Source organism: Ambystoma mexicanum, chromosome 6p, assembly GCF_040938575.1.
Source record: "Ambystoma mexicanum isolate Mex_15411 chromosome 6p, UKY_AmexF1_1, whole genome shotgun sequence".
Taxonomy (NCBI): domain Eukaryota; kingdom Metazoa; phylum Chordata; class Amphibia; order Caudata; family Ambystomatidae; genus Ambystoma; species Ambystoma mexicanum.
Genome location: NC_090935.1, coordinates 1,087,456,310 through 1,087,472,440, shown reverse-complemented (window position 1 = coordinate 1,087,472,440; position 16,131 = coordinate 1,087,456,310). Strand labels below are relative to the sequence as shown.

General features: G+C 47.1%; 1 protein-coding gene across 11 annotated transcripts in view; it reads right to left on the bottom strand.

Annotated features, from left to right (window-relative positions):
• Window positions 1–16,131, bottom strand: part of CDC14B (cell division cycle 14B) — a 1,298,523-nt gene that overhangs the window by 982,831 nt on the left and 299,561 nt on the right. For 2 of the 11 annotated variants that reach the window (XM_069625689.1, XM_069625686.1), the window contains exon 1: window positions 8,730–8,868. The exons of the other annotated variants lie outside the window; for them this stretch is intronic. The gene's annotated coding sequence lies outside the window, so the exon portion shown is untranslated. Of the gene's footprint in view, window positions 1–8,729; window positions 8,869–16,131 lie in introns of those variants that run through there. 11 annotated transcript variants of the gene reach the window in all.

Below are 16,131 nucleotides of genomic sequence, written 5' to 3'. Positions count from 1 at the left end.
ATAGAGCCACTGGCGAACAGCACTCCGTTCATTTGTGGCAGGCTAGATTCTAAAGGATTTCGTCTTTTTCAGATTTTTTTTTGTTTAATTTTTGAGCTATGGCCCAATGGGCAACGGCGCATCCAGTCTGGGGGGCAAATGCCCCGCTTGCCATCCGCCACTGTTAATAAACATGCTTTGTGAAATATTCTTATTTCCCCACCATTCGCACTTCTTAAGGAACAATAGTCCTTTTCAAACGACCAATCAGTTTTGTGTCTGGGCCATCAACCACAAATTGCTCGTACTGTAATGCTCTGTAGACTGCTGACACAAAGTGAGGCCATTGTGGGGCCGCAGTGCTGCTCTGCAGTTGAAATACCAAAAGCAAAAAGCGTGAGCTCAATGCTCTTTGGAAGCTCTGATTCTGCGGAGGAGAAAAAAAGACAAGGTTTTCTTCCATCTCAGACAGACTGCGCAGCATTCAGGCCTGAACATTCACTCAAAATATGGGACGTTTGGACACCAAACTAAGTCGAACTTGTTCATGTTGAACTAAAGAATTAATATCAAACTGAAAAGCAAGTGACCAAGTGAAAGGGCAGCTGTCTGCATGGGCCAGTACTAAGAGTGTAGATAGGAGACCAGGCTGCTTTGCCATGTTCGGCCTCTGTATGCTTTGCTACGACTTCTAATGCATTGTTATGCCTGATCAAGCCCTTATGCCTTGCTAGCCAGGTTATGCCTTGCTATAAGGAGCTTGGCTGTTTGTGCCCCTCACTTACCGCCTCAACATTCTACCTTATTTCTACCAGGTGCCCCACTGTCATTTTACCTGCTAGGATTTGGTCCCAGGTGTCCCACTGTAATTTTGCTCCTGTTAGGGTGGCCAACTTTACAAAATGGTTTTGCAGAACACTTTAGACGCGGTAGCACATCAGAAGCGGCCTGCAGTGTACGTGGTTCCAAATGGTGTCATGTGCTTCCCTTCCATCCACTTTTTTGGTAACATTAGTGGCAGGTGACATTTTAATACATACACAGCACAAAACTGTAGGGCCATTATACAGGCAGGACACTCATCTGTTAGAGCTCTGTCCAGGCCCTGTGGGACAAAATATATGCGAACACCCTAATGTGCATACGCGTTGACGCCAACATAAGTGACTTCACAGAAAAGGCACTGCAATAAGCATCCTCAGTCTTTGATACTTAGAAGCATCATGGGAAGTTATGCTATGATAAGTTGCCATGAGTAAGTAGAGTGGCAAATAACTTTGTGAATGACACTATTATAATATCTGGAGCAACTCCACAGCCAACAAACCATGAGTAAGTTATTTTTGATAGTAGCATATAATAACGTAAGCTATAAACTGAATCACTTACAGGGTTTCCAGAAAAAAAACAGTGCGATTTGTCCAGGATCCCACACACTTTGGTTAGGAGGTAAAAACAGGATGTGGAAATTTAGTCGGTGGTCACATATCTTTCCAGGTTTAGTTAATATAAATATTGATTAAGGCTAGAAATGCTTTGAAAATAATGGATACAACATAATAAACCAGCATATCACAATAAACTAATCTTACACTATATAAATTGTCATAGAAACATGCTGAGCAAAAAGTATTTTACTAACTTTATTTTCCCCATCTTGCATGAAAGGCCACAGTAGCACCAGGCAAAGAATTTGATTCAAAACAATCGCACTTGGGGTTAAAACCAATCTATTCCAAGATGGCCGCAGGTGTGTGAAGACGTACTTTCCAGTCCTCCGCCTGGGCCTTCTGCAGCAAGCCCTCGGGCTGAATATTTAGCAGCAATCCTGCGGTGGCCGCAATAAACAAAGCCTGCAAAGTGGGAGCCTCAGATAACCGGAGAAAAGCAACAAACCAGCAAAACACTTGTAGAAAGATTACGGGCAGGCAGGGTCGGACTGGGAGAAGAAATAGGCCAGGACACCCAAAAAAGTGTTCCACCCACCGCCTCAAAAAAGTGACCCACCCCTCGCCTCATGACCCTTGATCTCTGATGACATCACCAGAAGTGATGTAATTTGACCCCACCCCCAAAGTGATATCCCGGAAGCGATGAAATGGCATCAAATAGCATTGTTATGTTGCATTTATATAGCGCCTTATATACCATTGGTATGTTCTGAAGGCGCTGGTAGGTTGAACGTCCTTGGGAACCGAAGTTCAGATCAGTAGAGGCAGTCAAAAAGGGGAGTGTGAGAACCGGGTATGTGTGCAGCTCGTGCGGTATTCGTGTAATAGCTACTTCTTAGCTGTAGGTGAGGTGGTTGAGAGATCAGGAGTATGTGTTCGCGGATGTGGCTGCGTTCGGCCTGAGAAGAACGCCTGGCTGGGGGTGTGTAACCAGCAGTGTTTACTTAGAATGATGTGGAGTGAGCGGCGGATGTTGGTATGAGAACAGTTATACCGAATGGTGTCATAGTATCTCTGTGTTCTAGTTGAGTGGTGATGTAAAGGAGAGAGTAAGCGTGGTGGTGAGAAATGATGAGTAATATGCTTTTTTGAACATTCTCTGCATTCCAAACCATACTATATACGTCTATATACGCAATTCTATGTGCTTGTTTGCTCCAGGCACTAATACGCTTTATGCCCTCATACGTGTTATGCACTCACCCCTTCTAAGTACTCGCCCCCTCAACGCACTCACCCCCTCTACGCACTCAGTCCACTCTACGCACTCAGTCCACTCTATACATTCATCCGTTCTATATATTCATCTTCTCCAGCGATCTACATACTCTCCGCACATCCAAATTCATCCGCTATCCACACTCATGCGCACTACATGCTTCTCTTGCGGATACCCGCAGATACGACCTGGAGCTGTCACATGCTCTACATACTCATCCGCTCCACATATTCATCTGCTCTACACACTCATCCATTCGACATGCTCATCCATTCTATACACTTATCCAATTTACTTATTCATTCAATTTCCACACTCATTTGAACTATGTAGTTATCTGTTCTTCCATTCATGCATTCTTCCACTCAACGCGTTCGTCAGTTCCACCTGCTTCATCAATTCCAATTATCTCATCTGTGCCATTAATTTCGTTTGCGCCTTATGCATTCCGTCGATTTCAGCAGTTTAACTCTCTTTACTGTTTCCGTATGATTTATTCTTATTGGCCCTTTTACTGCTTTGATCTACTTTATTCGTTTAATTCTTATTGGCCCTTTTACTGCTTTGATCTACTTTATTCGTTTAGTTCCATTTGTCCTTCTAGTTTATATTAGGGGTTATTGTTCCTAAGTACACTACAAAAAATATGGTTATGATTTCACTAATGTGATATACATTTCATACAAGAATGTGTGTATAGATCCATATTGTCAAATTACTGTGAATGCAAGCAGACGTCCAAGGCCAAGGCAGCAGCGAGCGCTCAACCCACTGAGCCATCATATCGGTTATAGTAAAATGAGCAATGGATACCATTAAACTGGTAACTGAGATTTAAGAGCAGACCACTTAAGTTCATCTGCATGTCTGGTGCAAAGTTGGCCACATGTCAAGCCTGCATGCATCTACTTTCAGGCTTCAGAGGTTGGCAAAATAGGGAAAGCATCGAACTCACAGGACATCCCATACTCTCATCACTCGTTACCTCATGCATGCAAACAAACGTCCTGAACAGCATGCCAGGGAGTTGGGAAAGAGAGACACATTACAACAAACCATTCATTGTGGCACAATGAAGTCCATGGCCACTTGATGTGCTATGGTCAAATATTTCTACACTGTACAGAAGCTTTTAGGCACAAGGATTTTGTCAAGTGACCGAGGACACTGAGATGGAATGTCTTGTGATGATCGTAACAGAAACAACGTCAGAAAAAAACATGCTATTACTGCAACTTGCGAAAGGCAAAATACATAGTCCGAAATGGGTGCTTATTCTACTAAAAAATGTGTTGTTTATCACTAATATCACTGATACATATTTATCACTAATACAACAGCACAGCCACTGCAGGGGGCACTTTGCCCTCTGGAGTGGCAGCATGTTGACCGACACCGGCCCGGCGGCAGCCCTGGCCCCTCAACTTTGCATGCTGCAGCAGCATGTGAATGATGCATGCATCATTATTTATGATGCACACATCAATATGAAACAAATATGAATTATGCCGTTGCAGGTGTTTTCTTTCCCCAAAATTTTCCTTTTTTTTTCAATTATTTATTTTTTTAAACCGGCCCGAGCGTGGGCAGAAACCGGCCCCACTCCCCAGGGACGATTTTGGCCCGGCCACGGGCCGAGAGGCAGAAGGACCAATCAGACCCTGCGGGCAGGGAGGACCGCACCCCCCTAGTGGCGTGGATGTCTCGCCCAAAATTCGTGTGCAGCCAGGCCCCGAGGGCAGAGAGAGGGCTCTGGCGAAGAGCGAAGCATCTGGGGACAAGCAGGGGAAAATCTGACAGGAATTGTAATGTCATTTTTTGCTACCCGTCAGAAAATCCTACCGATAGGAAAAAGTGACGGAGTAGGAAAATCTGACGGCCTGACCTGTCATTTTTTCCTACCCGTCAGAAAATCCTACCGACAGAAGGCATTGGGCAAGCCACCCAGGGGTAGGAAAAAGTGACGGGGTAGGAAAATCTGACAGCCTGATCTGTCATTTTTTCCTACCCGTCAGAAAATACTACTGACAGCATGCATTGGGCAAGCCACCCATGGGTAGGAAAAGTGGCGGGGTAGGAAAATCTGGCAACCTGACCTATCATTTTTTCTGTATCCCTACACATTATCCCCACCAAAAATATTGCCGTGCATATGGTTGTTTATCTTGCCATAGGTGACATTTTTGGGGGGATAATTTGTGGGAGCAGGGGTTGCGGGGGTGTCCCCCATACATTTAAAAATAATGCAGAGGTTGCGGGGGTGTCCCTCGCAGGGTCCATGGCTCAATATCGCTGCAAAAAGGAGGGGGGGTTCCAGCTGAGAGCAATAATGTACAGAGGCCGCGAGGTGGGCGGGGGTGGGGAAGGCACTCCGACATTATTTATGGCCCCAGTCTGGTGCCAGGCGTTGCCACGGCGGAAGGGAGGGGTGGGTGCATGAATGCCGGAATACCTTACGCCCCTACGCGTCAGACCCCCCCCCCACCACCCGCGAAACATGGTCTAACATTGCTTTGCCCCCCCCGTTTTTCTAAGACATCACCTTTACGCATTACGTGAGTGGTGTATATTTAACATACATTCGTTAATGCCGCAGTTCCTATTATCGGTTAACCTACATCAGCCATCATGAAACTACCCAGTGAAATTCGCTAATGCTAAATGAGGCTTTCTTGCCACGTGATTGAAGCCATATGGTGGCTCTCTCATCTCGAGGTCCTGGCACAGCACATGCTAGGACCCCCGCACCCATATGCTCTTGCGCTATCTGTGCCGCCCCTGCTCCCACCACACACTCTTCTTACCCTACTTAAAGTTCCCCATTTAGCATTTCAGCTGTATATGGTTAATTGACTGCATTTTAAGTATCACGGCCAACCTGTAATACTATTGATACTCTATATGTAGGGCCTGGCCCAGTGTGTGAAGAAGGCCGGAACCGACAGCCCCGGATAATTCCGCCTTTGCCACTCTCCATTGGCATGGGGTTTTGGCCGGATTACAATTTCGCTGAGAAATGCTTTACGCCGCATATATTGTAACATATCATGGCAGAATGCCTCGCAAGAGCACACATATTCCTTATACCACAACTGATACCTGGATGCACCCAACATATGGCGGCACCTCGCCCGCTGATCCTGTGATATCGACCGTCAAGTATAACATCCCTTTCACTACTCATGTACTGCGGGGCACTGGTTCATTAGTTCTTTATTAGTGATGTGTCCGTCCGTAACTTGTGTGATCCTCTGCACCTTCTCGTCTTATCCGCATCATTTTATTAGTCATGACTCGCCCATAGTGGGCCATCTGCCAGGAAAAACTAACAAGAGCATTCAATCGTACCACAGGAGCAAAAGGTAAACCGCATTCCCCCCCACCTTCAAACGTTGCCAGCACACGTTGCGCCCTCCAATTGCACCAGCCATTTAGCTAAACCCTGGGTCGTAAAGAAAACAGTTTTGGAAACTGTGTCCCACAGGAAATACTAAAACCTATAACCTCACATGTCGCTCATCCCCTCTGACAATATCCCCACGCAATCCATGCGGCACTGAGACCTGAAATTCGCTCGCCTTAACATTGCCCTGCACGTGTCTGCATGCCATGTGGGTTCCCTGTGTTGTCGGCACTGCGCGCCCACCTCCAGACAGCCCCGTGTACCCTGTCACCCCAACGCCGAAGCTCCACCCTAACTCCCACTAAACCCGTATGATTTGCGGATTATCCTGCTGTAATAACCCATCCATCCCATCGGATGTAATATTAGTAGTAGCCGCCTACCATAAATGCTCGTTTTTGCAAGGTACCCAATCTCAGTGGGCACCTTTTGTTCTTAGCACCGAGTTGTGAGCAGCTTTGCTCCCAGCTTGGCAGTGGAAGATCGATTTATACAAACCTCCCCCCGAACCCCCCAAACAGCAAGGTAATTGTTGGTGAGGTGGGGTACTATAAGCCGCATTCCCGTAAGGGGGGCGGGGGTCCATAATAATATGGGGTTAATTGGCATATGTCGAGTGCAAGTGGAGGACCAAGATCCACTTTGAAGGTGGAGGGGTGCCGGGTAGCGGGAGTGTTGGCACGAGGTGGGTGGGGAATGGAACAATGAAAGAATTAGGGCCATCCAGCTTGGTGCGCAGCGGGAGTCACCAGGCGGGCCTTTGTATGCGGAGAGGAGTGCCAATGCATTAGGGTGACTTCAAGGCAATATAAAAGTGCATAACGGTAATCATGCTGCCACATGGTTGGTAAGGTACGCAGCACCTCAACTACAACTCCCAGACTGCACCATGTGAAAAACACCCTTAATGCAACTACGAGAGCAATCCTGTGGCGGGTGTCCCCTCAGGAGGATTGACCTGACCCAGCACACACAGGAGCCTGTCAAAGTCACCCGGCCACTTCATGTGCGGCAAGGACCAACAACAATAATGGGGAAAAGTTGCCAAGAGCAGATGGACGCTCCGTTTACAACCTTTTATGCGTGCAGCTCACTTCTCTTCATTCAGCCTTTGTTGTAGAACAACTCCTGCCCAGTCTCTCACTTACAGGCTCGGCTCTTAAAAAGGGGTGCTACTGATGCGGACCATGGGTTTCCCAAATGACACCCTCAGTAGAGGACAAAGACGGGACGTATTGGCTACCACTATTACTAGAGAGGTGAGGTACGGGGCTTTTTCATGTGGCATGTCCATACGACGCACAGAAACACAACCGCAATACATGCCAGCCCAAGTCGTTAAACTATGGAAATCTCATTTTTCGTACTGAGAAGGAATGGGCATGTACGTGGTATGTCCAGGAACACAAAGTTACAGAACATGAGCGGGGAGCACATGCGCATGTGTGAAAGAGCCCAAGGGGGCATGGAGAAACATCTCCAAGGGCTGAGAGGCCAATGTGGACAGATGGCTGAGCGCCCCCTCTCCTGCCCCCACTGCTTTCCTCTGTACAAAGATACCTCTGCTATTTTGGCGGCCCTGCCCCCACTGCTTAACTATAATTCATGATTGAGCATGCGCAGTCAGCCGGATTCATCACAAATATGTACGTGTATGTGAAATAAGTGCATTATTAACGTGATAATGATGCACTTAGTTCACATACACGTACATATATATTTGTTATGGATACTTTCATATGTTTTGCACATTTAGGGCTTATTAGAATCCTGGGAGTTTATGAAACATTGTGTCCGCTGTGTTAATGTGTTTGAGTCCGCTGGGTTCGTGCTGCTTGCGTCCGTTTACGAGTAGCTCTTAACACGGCTTCACCGTGTTCTGTTATTTCAGTGATCCTGGCTCACATCAAGTTACAGAAACTGCACCCCTGAGAGCCCACAAACACAGGCACACCACATTCCTGCTGTCAATAAATCCTATCTGTTCAGTACTGACTGAGCGTGCGCACGCATGCTCAGTCAGCAAGATAGCATTTTCTGACAGATAGGAAAAAGTGACGTCACAACAGCTGATAAACGTTGCAGTGAAGCGGAACAACAGGGGAAGCAGCCGAACTCCGAAAGCCCCTGCCGGACCAGAGAGGGTGCCCAGAGCCCGTAAGCACATAACCAGGATCCAGGGGGCCGGACTGTCGGATCATCGCTGCGGAGGAGTGAACGACCCCCCCAGGAAAGGCGCAGTAAGTGGGGAGAGGTAGAGGGACCACTGTAAGCACACACCCACGCAAGATTGTCTCCCTCACCTCTCCCCCAGCCCCTTAATTAAAGCAGGGAATAATCTGGTGGCACAGAGAAATAACAGCCCCTTCCCTCCCCAAGGCGTTGAAAATCAGGAACAATACGAACGCTCACCCGGAACTCCCTAGAGCCGAGAGGCGCACCGCTCTGCACAGGAATATCTGATCGGAGAGACCAGACAGGAAGAGAAACGCCGGTGATCTGTAAATCTGCAAGAAAGGCGCGTGGGGAGGCGCAGGAGAAGGAAGCTCCAACATACAAAGATCCAAGTCACCGTACCTCGGAGGGCACACGGGTTGAGCAACTCTCCCCGCCTCTCAGGATTCCATGCCATTGCTGTTACAATAAAAAGATCTAAGGGCAGGGCTAAAACACTCACGTTCCAGCCTTTACATGGCCAACATCACGCTCTTCTTCTTGTTCTCACTTCCAAAGCTCACATTGCTGCAGTAGTACCAACACAGTGGGTGGACGAAGGGTTCTGTTTCGTGCTGGCTGGAAGTTGCCATGGAAACAGTGGCGTCCATTCCACCTGCGTAGATCAACGTTTCTGGGAGGAAGACTGAGGACAGCGTCCTCACGTGACTTTGTACTCTTAAGCCCCGCCTGTTCACATCACGGTGCTTCTGAATTTCATAGTGAGCTTTCTTGCGTCTCATTTACGATACTTTGTTGCCAACCTTGTTTTGCCTTCATTGACATTCCTTGCCTTGCTGATTTATCCTTCGACCTTGCATTGTTACACGGACTGCTTCCTACTCTGATTTTGTACCTCGCTGCCTGAATTCCTGCTGACCCGGACCGCCTCACGGATTGCTCCCCATTTCTGCTTTTGTACCTCACCACATGATTCCCTGCTGACTCGGACCGACTCATGGACTTCCTCTTGTCTCAGTATTTGTACCCACCGCTTGGTTCCACGTTCACAAGGATAGTCTGAAACATTACGTGGTTCTTCTTGCCATGGCATTTTGTTTCAGTAGAGGCTACCTTGAGTATACTTGGATATTGTCAGGTGTCCTTGTGCCGTCGGCTTAAGGCTTACTAGCAGATCCACAAACTACACTTCCCAGTGCTACCAGGATTACAGACTAAGGAACAAAGACCGAGTGACTCCAAATTCGTTTAGGAATTATCCTGGTAAGCCTTCCAACCTTATATTGATCCTTGTATCACACTCTGTATTCTTTCACTAAATACCTCCTTTGTGTGATTTTACAGAACACTACCTGTTGAACCAATTACCCTGTTCCCTCTGAAAACACTGACCCTTCAGTCAATCCCTCCTGTGTTTTTGGCAGAGGTCAGGTTTCTGCCTTGTTGGTTCTGTACTGGTTCTCAGTGGTGACTTTTAGTCAAGTAACCTCATTTCTTGTGTTTCCTTGCAGCCAGTTGGCGTTTCGTGTTGGGTCCAATCTTTCGATTGACTCCTCTGTATGTGTCATTGTATATTCAGAGGAGTACATTAGAAGGAAGAACTCTTCTCCTACACTACGAGTTCAACTACCGGAAGGAGAGTTTTGACACCACCCCACACAAAGGAAGGAGTGGGGACACACTGAAACATCTCCCAAAGCTACAAGGCCCATAGACAAGACCCAGGCACAAGCTCGACTAGAGGCCAGACTCTTGCGTCCAAATGTAATGAAGCACCCCCAATGGAAGCACCTGATAAGATACAAGCCGTAGAAAAGTTATTAAAAGAGAAGGAAAGGTGTCTGCTCAGGGAAGAAACGGACACCACAGCACTTGTGAACAACACATGAAGAGACCCCGGAGAGAACTCACCTAAAATCCTTAACCCTAGGTAACCCGACTCCATCACTAAGAGGAGGGAAATGGCAGGGGACACCTCCAGAAGGACCTTACTAATGCCAAGAATCAAAGGGAAGACAGCACCGGATAAAAGCAAAAGGTCACTGGTTTCACAGGAGGGTCAACTAGAGAAGTGCTGGCGACAGCGAACGGACGCCACCCCAAAGACAAGATCCAAGACCCGTGCACATAGGGGAGACATAGAAACTGAACCACCTAGCATGGCACTGAATAAGGAGGACCTCCAAGAGTGCCTCAAGGGAACGGAGGACAGAATGATAAGCTCCTTCCAACAGCAATTTGCCAAAATGAAAGAGGAACTTCAAAACTCTCTACAAGAAGCAAGAAAAGAAATTTACGACTTGGGTTCCAGAGTGGATACTAGAGAAAGAGGGCTCTCGGAAACGGCTGAAGAAGTAAAACAGAATAGCGGGCTTCTAGAGCAAGTGGCAAGAGCCACACACAACCTAGAACTGCAAGCCGAGGACCTTCAAAATTGCTTGCCCAGGTCGAACATAAGGGTCAAAGGGTTGAGTGAAAGCACGCCGGACACTGATCTGAAGGAAACCATACAATAATGCTTCGGAAGCCTACTGACGTGACGGGAACACCTCCGGAGGAAGTGGCAATAGACCGCATCCATAAAGTGGGACCCAAAAGGCAGGACCCTGGATCAAGGCCAAGAGATGTTCTAATAGCCCCAACGTCATACAATATGAAATAAAATATTCTGTGAGCAGCTAGGGCACATCCAGGACTCACTATTAATGGGACCCTGATCCAATTATACCAGGATCTAGCGCTCATTGCGTTAAAAAAGAGAAATGTTCCCCGGAACTACAGTGTTAATACACAAAAACATCCCCAAAAATTGACATTCCCGTTCGGGCGCCTCTTCACGTAGGAAGGGAGACAGTAACGGGTCAAGACATGCGAGGAAGGACTATCCATAATGGACCTGGAAAGAGAAGAAGTAAATCAAGCACAAACAATCCCACAACCTCGAAAGACGCTGGTAGACCCTGGGAATGGTCTAGAAATAGAACAAGGAGAGGCAACAGAGACAATCAAGAGGGCCCCCCAAATAAACCCAGAAGCACGCTCCCCGAGAACAGACGATGATAGAGAAGACTAATCACCTTGGCAACATCACAAACCTCCATAGCCCTGCGCCAAGGAAGAAAGGAATATGAACAAGACCGGGGTAATCTGTCGGGAAGGGCGGGATTCCTAAGACTAAGGGCTCAGGAGGAGAGGAGAGAACTTGAAGAGAAATGTTGGTAATCAAATCAGGGTTTAGTTCACCCTGGCGGACTGCACCCCCAGGAGGGCATACGTTCCAACACCCTGGAATAGTATCCAGGGGAGTTTGTAGGAACCAACGGACCGGCTGGCGACTTGGGGGGAGGAGGGAAGGGAAGGCGAGTTGGGGAGAAAGTGTTGTTAAGTTTGGTACTTTGTGTGAGACACTGGCACAGCAGACCTCCTAAAATGAAACGGATGCAGGACAGGGCCTTCCCAGCGACCTATTGGCAATGAGGAGATGGGAGCACTATGGCCTTTACTCATGGGGAGACATGTTTACTGAAGGGCTGTTCAGGGAGTTTGAATCGCTCCAACAGATAGACGGACTCGCCCCAGGACAATTCTTATGGTACCAGAAGGTGAGGCATGTTGCTAAAGAGAAATGGAACGTATGGCCTGAGGAGCCGGACACACACCCCCTTGTGCGGGAGATGTATGGTGTCAGTGACGGCTGGAGACCGACGTCGAGGTTATACATCCAAATAAACGACAGGCCCAACCCAAGAAGCGCACATCTGAAAGAGAGGTGGGAGTCTGATTTAGGAGCCGAAATCACAGAGGGAGAATGGTCGAGGGCCCTATCATACCCGAAGGAGATATCCAGGAATGCGAGGTTCAGGCTAATCCAACTTAACATCCTCTATAGAACCTACATGACCCCACACAGGATAGCCACATTCTCCGACAAGGTCGCCCCGACCTGCCCATGGTGCACTTCCGATCGTGCCGACATGATCCACATGTTCTGGTCCTGCCCTAAAGCACAGAAACTCTGGTCCGCCGCTGAACGGACCTGCAGGAGGGCCGGGCTGGAGATATACGAATGGACACCTAAGGAATGCCTCCTGGGCACCCATCCGAGGCTGAGTAAAACCAAACACTTGGTGAAGTTTATGGACATCGCATGTGTGCTCGCGAAGAGAACAATCGCCATGGCCTGGAAATCCCCGACCGGCCCCAGGTATGAACCCTGGATTAAGGAGATGCTAAGATGGACGGCAGCCGAAACCAGAGCGTGGGAAGAAGGGAATAGTCGAGGCGGAGAAGACCCGAGCACCACACTGGAGGCCTGGAAGGCCCTCCTGAGAGACTTGATTTTCTCAACGAGCCACAAACCCCCATGAATCCACCCCTCCGAACTTTCTATGCAAGCTCGATCGAGAATCTGCGAAATCAAACTCACACTCCCCCCCGCACCACGCCCCACCAACTCCAGCCAGACCCCACCAGACCCGAGACGAGGGTTCGAACAGGAACCAAGGAGCCCAACAACTCAGAGGAAACATGAACAGTTAGTGTTACTATTGTTGTTTATCAGTTGTTTAATCTTACCAATGCTCAATACTGCATATATGTTATATACCAGGTGACTCAACCCTCACCATGTACATGATGCTTCTTATGCACATATATACATAAATGCCAATAAAAATATTTAAAAATAAAAAAATTAAAGCAGATCATGCATCACTTCAAGGTATAAAACGGCTAGAGCAAAAGAACATAAGCATCTATGGCAATGGCTGAGATATAGATAGTCAAATTAAATGTCCAAGGCCTGAACTCGCCAATAAAGCAGCGATTGATACTGGGAAGGCTGATGCGGACCAGATATCTATCGCATTTCTACAAGAAACACATCTCTTCCCCAAGGATGAAAGAATGGCAAATAGGGCCTTCCCCAAACAATATTTCGCCTCCAGTGGTACGAAAATAAAAAGGGGTGGTGATTATAATAGGGGCCCAAATAACATTCAAGAAGCAGTTTGTACACAGAGACCCTGAAGGCAGATACTTGGTACTTAAGGAAACTATAGGGAACCAAATATACACCCTGGTGGCCATATATGGCCAAACGAAAAACAGGACAGTTTCCTGAATGCCTTGCTTCTGAGAATAGGTAGCTGGTGTGAGGGGCAACTGGTTATCGGAGGTGATTTCAGTTGGGTGATGGACCCAAGATTGGAAAAAACACTACCCCCAAAACCCAGAGACGAAAGAAACCGACAGGCTCTGGGGAATTTATTTAGAGAGCTTCGAGTAATCGAATCCTGGAGATTTTTTCATGACACAGAAAGGGATTACACTCACTACTCGGCAGTCCACAAAGGGTACTCGAGAATAGACATGCTCCTAGTCTCAGCAACCCTGATTTCCCCCAAGTATTGAAGATAGACATAGGAACCAAGTACCTTACAGACCATGCTCCAGTGACATTGCAATTAGAGATAACAGGGTGACATGATAAAGCCCATAGAACCTAGAGGTTAAACAAAATTATCCTACGGGATATCCTCCTTCGAGCCCACACGGAGAAAGTAATTTCCAACTACTTTAACGAGAATGACACTGGGGAAACAGATTGGCGGGTGGTATGGGATGCAGGGAAGGCGGTGATGCGTGGCAAATTCATATGCCAAGTTGCAGCATACTTTAGAGAGAGGGGAATTCAAAAATGGTGAAACACAACATAAAAAACAACAAACACAGAAAACACTAAGAACACTCAGGCAGATGAGAGCAAAGTTGGAAGCGACGGATGCAGATAGTTCTGCACAAACCTTGATAAACACCATGCAGATTTACCACACTCAGGGAGGCAAAGCCAATCGCCTATTAGCAGCCAAGCTACGAAAACAAAAGGCCCGAAACCGCATTGGCCAACTTAGAGATGAGGCAGGCATAATTGCACACGGGGGACAGAGAGAAACTAATAATCATGGAATCCTTTCATGCAGGTCTCCTTAATCGGGAAAGATTAGACGCGGAAGTCCAGATAAACTGTATGAAGGAGCTACCTTTCCCACAGATAAATAATGAGTAAAAAATTTACTTCGAGAAACCAATCACCGCACAAGAAATTAGCGATGCAATATCGGCCCTACCCAGAAACAAAACGCCAGGACCGGACGGTTTTGGAAATGGGTAATATAAAACCTTCAGACTGCAATTACTCAGTCCCCTAACACGACTTTTTAACGTGATCAGAAACCAGGGAATAGTCACTGAGGATGTGGGTAGATCTACTACAGTCCCAATTCTCAAGCTAGGGAAAGACCCAGCAGAATGCCAATTATCGCCCTATATTGTTAATGAACAGTGATGCAAAAATATATGCTAAGGTCCTGGCCAGGCAATTAACCACTATCTTGCCAGGAATAATCCATGAGGACCAAGCAGGGTTTATCACAGGGAGGCACACACAGGACAACATAAGGAGGGCAATTGACATTATAGATCTGGGAAGCAGAACGGAACAACAATTCTCTATAGCCGCCCTTGATGCGCGTAGGGCCTTTGATAGTCTGGACTTGGAGTATCTACGGATAGTCCTAAAAGCATTTGGACTCGCCCCAGAGTTCACGAGAATGATACACGCAATCTTCCAGATACCCATGACGAGATTCCAAATTAACGGACAATATACTCCACAAGTTAAAATTCTGAGAGGGACGAGACAAGGCTGCCCACGATCCCCCCTGATATTTGCAATGGCTATGGAACCGCTGGCAATTAATATTAGGCAGAACAAGGGGATCAAGGGAGTACAATGTGGAAAGGATACACACTAAGTAGCATTATATGCAGATGATATCCTGTTTTTAAAGAATACAGAAACCACACTGCCCAGGGTAATGGAGACCTTACAAGAATTTGCAGCAGTCTCCGGATTCACCATAAACTATGAGAAATCAAAAGCCCTAAATATATCAGAGGATCAGGGGGGAAATAATAACAATGTCTAAGGCATACCCACTGATAGGCAGGATAAGAGTATAGAATATCTGGGAATAAACCTTACAAAAGTGTATGGGAGTTTATATGGGGCAAACATAACACCCCTATGGAAAAACCCGATGGAAGATCTACACAGGTGGGATAAACAAGAAACTCTTGTGGTTCTCCAGAATTGCGGCAGATAAAATGACAACGCTATCCTGCCTGCTGTATATAGTGAGTTCCCTCCCGATAGAGATACCAGTGCGTATGATCAGAAGACTGCAAGCCGAAAAATAATATCCTTTATACGAAATAAGAAAAAACCAAGAATACACAGATCGTTATTAACTCGCCCAACATCTTTGGGAGGTTTGGGAGTCCCAAATGTTAAGAGATATATAATGGCGGCACAAATAGCACCCATGTTACACTGGGCCACGATTATGAATACTAGGAATGATGCTGGCAATGAAAAGCGAATCTAGGAAAGTTGGAGGTTAGATACTAGAGGCAACTAAGAAGTAATTGAGGGTTTGGGATAAGGCACTCGGATGGAAGCGGATCTCCCAGGGATTGGGCCCCCACACGCCCATGGCCTATAATACAGACTTTGCCCCCGGGCTAGAAAAGAAATTCTGGGAAGCATGGGGACCCCAGGAGCCCCCGACACTGGGAGAATTCTTTCGGAATGGGAACCCCCTTGATGTTTGAGGAGTGCAAGCAGAAATTCGGCGTGGGGGAAAGAGAACGGTACAGATACATACAAATTAGACACTGGATCTCCCATAAACTGATAAAGGAAGCTGGGAATAGAACACCTATAGGACTGGAACTGACTCTCAAAGAAGGCCAAACACTGAAGGGCATCTAACAAATATATAGATTATTAGATAAGACACAACTAGGAGACAAACTCTGATATATGGCTAGATGGGAAAAGG